General features: G+C 28.4%; 1 pseudogene; it reads left to right on the top strand.

The window, feature by feature from the left end:
- Window positions 1-4,087: 4,087 nt before the first annotated feature.
- LOC110110319 lies at window positions 4,088-7,162 on the top strand (annotated as a pseudogene).
- Window positions 7,163-7,596: the final 434 nt, after the last annotated feature.

The raw sequence follows: 7,596 nt of genomic DNA, 5'->3' as shown, positions 1-7,596 counted from the left end.
AAAGTGGTAATTTTGATTTAATTAATATTGATTTGATTTATTCATATTCAATTAATGTTGAACTTGATTTTTATTTAAATGAGTTTGATTTGGATTAAGTTGATTTCTTCTATTTGACGATTCCAATTAATTCAATGAGTTAGTCGTCGGTGTTGATCGATGCTGTTGATTTTGAATTGGGTTCGAGTCGAGTCAAATCGACTTGATGAGGTTCGATTACAACCTCTTGTTTGGAATCAAATTGGTTTTGGTCAAGTTAAGTTCGGCCCGATCTAAATTAAAGGGTCAACGATATTCAATTTGAAAAGGAGAGCAACTCTATCATTCTACTTAGAGTCATCGGGAAGGATTTTAAAGGCTTATTGGGCCTCTACGTTTGGTCAATACTAAGTCAACGGGAATCCATCTAGAGGGAAACCTATAGGTGTTTTCTACACTATGATGGGAAAACATAAATGCTAGGAGGAGATGATATAGAAGCCTAAGACCTCATATAAAAATGAGGTCAACAAATAGAGCTAATTTTTTGTATTATTATTTACTTGAGTTGGAATTTGATAAAGATATAAAGGTGTTGAGATTAAGTTTTCTTGAAAACATGCAAATCATACTTGATGGAATAGATCTATTCTTAACACACATTCTATGGCTAGCTCATTTTTGTTGTCAAGTGTTGGATATATATATTGCAATTATGTGATGAATTATGGTCACTCATTTTGCTTCTTTTCTTCATCTTTTTCAATTCTTGCAATAAAAAAGAGGAGCTATCGTATGTTCTTTAAAAACAATTGCATGCATTGAAGTTTATCGATATAATAATTCTATGAGTGGAAAAAAATTTATTGAACAAATCAAATCTTCATTTATAAACTCTAATGGAAATGAAAAAATGATTTTGAATTATTGGCAACATGATTATCATCTTAATAGCTTAAATCCACTCGTATTTCTATAATCATATATCGATCGAATCACTCATTATCAATGATAGACAAGGAATTTGCATTAATATTTTATAAAGTTGCTTCAATTCTTCTTTCTCTTAATTGCATTTAGCATAAGTGTCGAGTTGGAGCAAATAAGTGGGTTAGATACTTGTAATTGTAAGTTGGGTTCAATATGAAATATGTGAAAGTTTAGAAATTCATTTTATGCATTTGCATTATGAGTGTTTACACTAAAAGCTTACAAGTGAAGTTTCATACTAAGTTTTATTTAAAGTTAGAAAAAGGAGAAGTTTAGAGTGGTGCTTTCCATTCATTAATGGCTATGTAAAAAGGGAAATGTATTTTAGAATGGGAAATATTTAGATTATGAAAGAAGTGTTTGGGCATTGATATCTCTCTCTTTCCCCTGTCCCTCTTCGTCTCTTTCTCTCTTCATTCACTTTCCTTCTCTCACATTTGGATGAGCTCCAAACTTGCAAAATGGTATTCAAAACTGAAGTTTCAAAAGCAAAATCAAATGAAGCGACTAAAGAAGCTTAAAAAAGGGTTAATATTTTGTTTTAATTAAATTTAAGTTCATAAGCTTTTTATAATAACTACTCAAAATATATTTATTTTGCATATAATTTGCTTGTCTTTTGCAAAGAATGGTGGTGACAATGTGGATAGTAAAACAAAAATATTTCAGCCGCTTCTATTTCTTCCAAATGGATGTGCTACAGTCTGATACCACCAAACTAGCTTTGGTGTAGTAAGTATTCTATAACTTAGAAGCCATAGGTCTTTGGAGCCATATCTATACTTCTATAGTGATATTTCAAGCCTTATGTTTTTGTAGAAACCCACATTTATTTTTCAACTCAATGACCTACAACTGCATAAAGACATTTTTGCTTAATTAAAGAACTAGGAGCATTTAGTTACATTCCCGTATAAGTTATTACTAGAAAATCTTTAAATATTTAAGGATGCTTGATCATATAATTCAAACCATAATCTCAACATTTTGCTAAATTGTACTTAATATAATTTTCAAATGATAAAACTAACCAATCTTATTCAATTTAATTAAACACTATAATGATATGAACTTTAAATAAAATTATGGAATGAAATATGTGTATTGCAATTAGAATTTAAATATGATATTCTTAAAATTATATTAAATAAATCATACATAACAAAATAGGATAATAACATTAAAATGTTTAAAGTATACTCTTATATAATAAATAAAATAATAACCAAACTTAAATTCAGTTATTAAGTATCAAAGTAAATTAAGATAAAACCTAATGTAAAGCATATATTTAAATATTAATAATAATAATAATAATAAATGAATTATCCAAAAGAAAAGAAGAGAGAGAGAGATAGAGAGAGAGAATACAAAAAAATAATAAAAAAGGATAATTGAATAATTTATAATCTAAATATTCATTAAAATCAAAGAAAAATCAGAAAAATTTCAAATAAATTAATATTTGATCGACTTAGAAAAATATAATAAATGATAATCTAAATAAATAGTTTGATTAAAATATAATTTACACAAACATTCCAAACCCTTGGACCTCACTCCAAAACACATGCCAATCTTTTTTATACACCTAAATCATCTCCAATCACATGCAAAATGTTCAAATATTAAAATTTTTAATAATTTACGGGACTTGTTATCGTGTCAAACCAATCAGAATAGTATCTTGATCCTAGAGATCTAATAGAAGTAACATTTTTTATTTAAATCAAAAGAATTTCTAAAACATTAAGAAGGGAAACATGAAACCAAATATCAAAGTGCTCTTGCTCAAGTGATATACATCATGGTTTTCAAGATATGACTTGTTAATTATTTACAACAAATATATATATCAATTAATTTGTAAATATCTTCTACCCTAAATTCAATAATTAAAATATTAAAAAATATAAATATATGGTAAGAAAAATTTATGATATTTTTATTAAGGAAAAATTAAAAGATTTACTAATAAAAAAATTTATTAACAGTTGAACATGAACAAAAACTTAGCTCAAGAAATTCTAAGAAAAAAAAATTGTAAGGCACTTTTTAAAAATTTATAAAATATCTCCTTTTCTCTAGGATAATAGTATAAGCATTCATTTATCTATTCAAAATATTTATCCCCTTTGATCCTATCATTAACCCATTCACTAAAACTCAGGCTCTAAGGTTTGGCCTTATCTAAGCCTTCTCAAACCATCTCCCCCACCATTCATAACTTCACTTCAACCTTTCATCCACCACTATCTAAAAGAGTTCCTAATCTTTATTAGACATCTCCTACATGCTACACTACTACAAGCCTTGGGATATATGTAATTAAGGGCTACATCAAATATCAATGTTAAATGTGATGAAAATCATATACACATTTTATATTCGTCAACTGAGCTATCGTCAAATATCAACAAACTCTAATACTATCATACATATGTTGGAACAAAAAAAATTTTGAGGACCTAATGTTCCTTTGATATTTGATCGAAAAATGATCAAAATGGTCCATTAATTCCTTAGGAGGGACTAAATGGTCTCCAACTATTTTTTAAGAATCATTTTGCTCCATCAACTCCATAAAATAAAATCATTTTTGTCCTAACATCCAAACTACATAATGTTGGACTTAATGGTGTTAAAAATATGGATATTTTAATAATTTTTTAATTAAACTATTTATTGGATATAAATTTCAAAAAAAAATATTTGTTTAATAGGAGAAATTAATAATATTTTTAGTTATAATTTAAAAAATGTTAGTCATACTTTATAAATTATGATTTGTGAAAATATTTGTGACTAAAATGAATATTTGTAGAATTCTTTGCGTACAAAATTTAATCATCAAAGCCTTAAAATTTGTAAGGACAGTTTTGCATAAATCTCTCATTACAAAGATCTTTAAAATGTGCACACTAAGTTGACAAGCTAATCATAACACCTTTTAACAAATTTATCTTAATCAATAATTCTATACTTTTATACACAACTATAACTGCTCCAAAAAAATTAAATAAACCAGGCTAGTCACGTTGAAGTATTTAAAAAAGAATACCAATCTCCTTTGTTTTAGCTTATAAATAGCATGCCTAAGCTATGGGAGCGACCAACAATGGAGTCTCTTCAATCCGATCTGCTTTCTCCTCCACCTAAGGAAGCCCAGCAATTAGCAAATTTTCATCCAAGTGTTTGGGATGATTTCTTAATCTCAAAGCCTCCACTCCCTGACATAAATATGGTAGTACTAAAGCCTTCATTTAATCCTACAATTTTTTAAATAAAGTATTACTATCTTCAATCTTGCTTTAAATTTACAAAATATTAAAATAGTATAATTACGATTAGGCCAAAATCTTAGAATTTTTTTTATCTTCCGTCTAATTTCAAAGACTTTAGTTAAATACTATTATGTACTTCTATCCATTATTTCAGCTCAGATTTTAATGGATTTTATCTTTATAGTAATTCTTCAAATATTTTTAGATCTTAATTACATCATTAACATATGGAAAAAGTGGTCATAATTTGTTTTCGTACTAATCTATTAAAGTCATAACTTTTATATTACTGTATAAATCAAAACATTTTCAACAGTAACTAAGTTCTCTCTTCAGTTAGATTTATATGCGTCTTCAATTTTAACTAATGTTCGTTATCTTTGTGTGGGAAAAATAAGGCATCACTCAAATCAAAGAATGATGAGCTCAAAATTGAAGAAAAATGCTCATTGATACCACTGATCCATTGCATTCACTAGAGCTTATTAATATGATCCAATGCCTTGGAGTGGCCTATCATTTTGAAAAGGAAATAGAGAAGAGTTTACTCAAAAATTTATGAAACCAATGTTGGCTATGATGATCTGTACATAGTTGCACTCCATTTTCGACTACTAAGACAACAAAGATATCACATCTCAAGTGGTACGTTTTGTTCATCATAACATTGATCAAAATGCTTATTTTTGGTATATATAAAAGGTATTTTTGTATATATTAAACAAATATTTTAATTTTTTTGTAGATGTGTTTAGCAAATTTTTGGATGAAAAAGGAGAATTCATGTCTTGCTTAAATAATGATGTAAAAGCTTTGCTAAGCTTATATGAAGTAGCACATCTTTCTATGCCTGGTGAAGAAATATTGGATAAAGCCTTAGAGTTTTCAAAAATCCAGCTCAAGACTTTAGCTTCTAATATGGATCCCTATTTATCAGAGATGGTATCAAGTAGTTTGGCAATACCATTAGTTAGAAGAGGAAAAAGGTTGAAGGCTAAACATTACTTATCAATCTTTGAAAAAGAAAGCATATGCAATGAAACCCTCCTTAATTTTGCAAAATTGGACTTTAATATATTGCAAGCAACTCATCAAGAAGAAGCATGAAGTTTATCCATGTAAGTTTTCTCAAACTCTTATATATTTAAATTGTAGCAAGACGTTTGAATTATGATCAAATTTATTTGTAGCTCGCACATCTTACTTTCAATTAGTAAAGCTCTTAAGTTACAAATATGTATATGATAGTTCTTTTGAGGCGTTTTATTGTGTTGATCAATCAGGTTGCACTGTTGAATCAAACTTTAATTTCATTTGTTGAGCTAAACAAGGAGCTCTCTAAAGGGTAGTACGGGGTGCAGAGTGCCCCCTACTCAAGGGGGTGTAACTGGTGAGATATTATTGTATTTGCATCTAGGTACGGTGGGTGAGGGTGTGAGTGTGAATATCTCTACAATTTCTCCCATTTTGATAGAGGGTTTCTTAGTGTGGTTCGAATTCATGATTTTTTTCATTTTTGAATTTTTCCATGTTAAATCCCATTGTTCTTGTCCATTGTTTTATTTATTTTTGTTTGTTTCATTATTGATTTACTTCTCAGTAGTATAACTATGCTCCTTCAATCAGTACTAATATCAAATAAAAAATGTTTCTAAATGCATTTCTTTAAGTCATAGCATTATTTTCATTTTCAAATAATGAATGATTATAACTCACATGTATTGGTGTTTCATAGTGCATTATCTACTTTGAAAATCTTCCAAATGCTTTCATCATATTTTTACTCATTGGTAAGGACATATTATCAAATTGCAGATGGTGGAAGGATTTAAACTTGACAAAAAGCCTACCATTCACACGTGATCGACTAATAGAAGGTTATTTTTGGACACTTTTAGTATACTTTGAACCCCACTATTCACGTGCAAGATTGATGATGACAAAGATTTTTTCACTAATATCCATTCTTGATGATATCTATGATGCTTATGGGACGGTTGAAGAACTTCAATTACTTACAGATGTAATCGAGAGGTAAAATTTATATTAAAATATATTTATCATTCTTTAAATTAATTTTCAATGAATTAATATTAGTTTAATTTTGATTACATATATATATCACTCATAGTTGGCAACTTGAAAATGTTGGAAAGTTGCCACAATACATGCAACATGAGTTCCTTGCATTGTATATCAACTTTAAAGAGCAAGAACAATATTCATTTCGTGTGCACTACCTCAAAGAGGAGGTAATCATCTTTATACAAAATTAATTATATTTTACATGCCAAGTATTCAATAAGCAATATTTTTAAAGTCATCTTATAATTAATTTTTAGAAAAAGAAAATGGCGAAAGCATACTTTCAAGAAGCCATATGGGCAAATGATGGCTATGTTCTGAAGCTTAAAGATTATTTGGGAGCCAGCCATATTTCTTCTGGGTATGATTATCTCGTATGTGCATCATACATAGGCATGCAGGATGAAATTTCAAAAGAATTTTTTTGACTGGGTAACTGGTATGCCTCAAATCATCAAATCCGCTAATTTTATTGCTAGGGTTGTGAATGACATTGCTTCAAACGAGGTAAGTTTAATTTCAAATCCAAATGTATTTAAGTAATTTAATTTATTATAGACTAAACTTCAACTCCATATATAAGCTAATAGCGTGATTAACACTATGGTGATTAACATTAATTCTTGCAGTTTGAACAAAAAAGGAAGCATGTTTCTTCAGCTGTCCAATGCTATGTTATGGAATATGGATGCTCCAATGAAGAAGCACACAAGAAACTTATGGAAATGGTAGAGGAAGAATGGAAAATATTGAATAGAGAATTCATGTTTTCTAAGAAGAATATTCCTATCCATTTACTTCAGACAATCATTAATTTGACAACGGTAATTGAATGGACATACAAGGATGACCAAGACACTTACACAGAATCCACTAAAACCATGAAAGATAATATCATTGATGTGCTTGTTGAACCGACTCATATACATATGGATGTTAGAGTTACATAACCTTCAAGTGTATAATATAGTATTGCATATGTATAAGGTTGAAACTCTATATAGTTTCAATAATGCATGAGGCATGAACTCGTGAAATATTTATCTGTTGAAGCACTTGTTAGCTATTTGCAAAATAAGTTTATTCCTTATTATTATTGCACTCTTGGAAATATTGATGTATTAAATAAGATTAATTATTATCATGGCTTGCAATAATAATATGTGGTGTATTATTTTTATATGATATACTTCTTAGAGGAACATGTCATGAATTTGACAAAGAAAAAATTTTCTATATTACTAAGTAATTACGATCA

This window comes from Dendrobium catenatum, unplaced genomic scaffold, assembly GCF_001605985.2.
Source record: "Dendrobium catenatum unplaced genomic scaffold, ASM160598v2 fragScaff_scaffold_636, whole genome shotgun sequence".
NCBI lineage: Eukaryota > Viridiplantae > Streptophyta > Magnoliopsida > Asparagales > Orchidaceae > Dendrobium > Dendrobium catenatum.
This window is presented reverse-complemented; position numbering and strand designations above follow the sequence as displayed.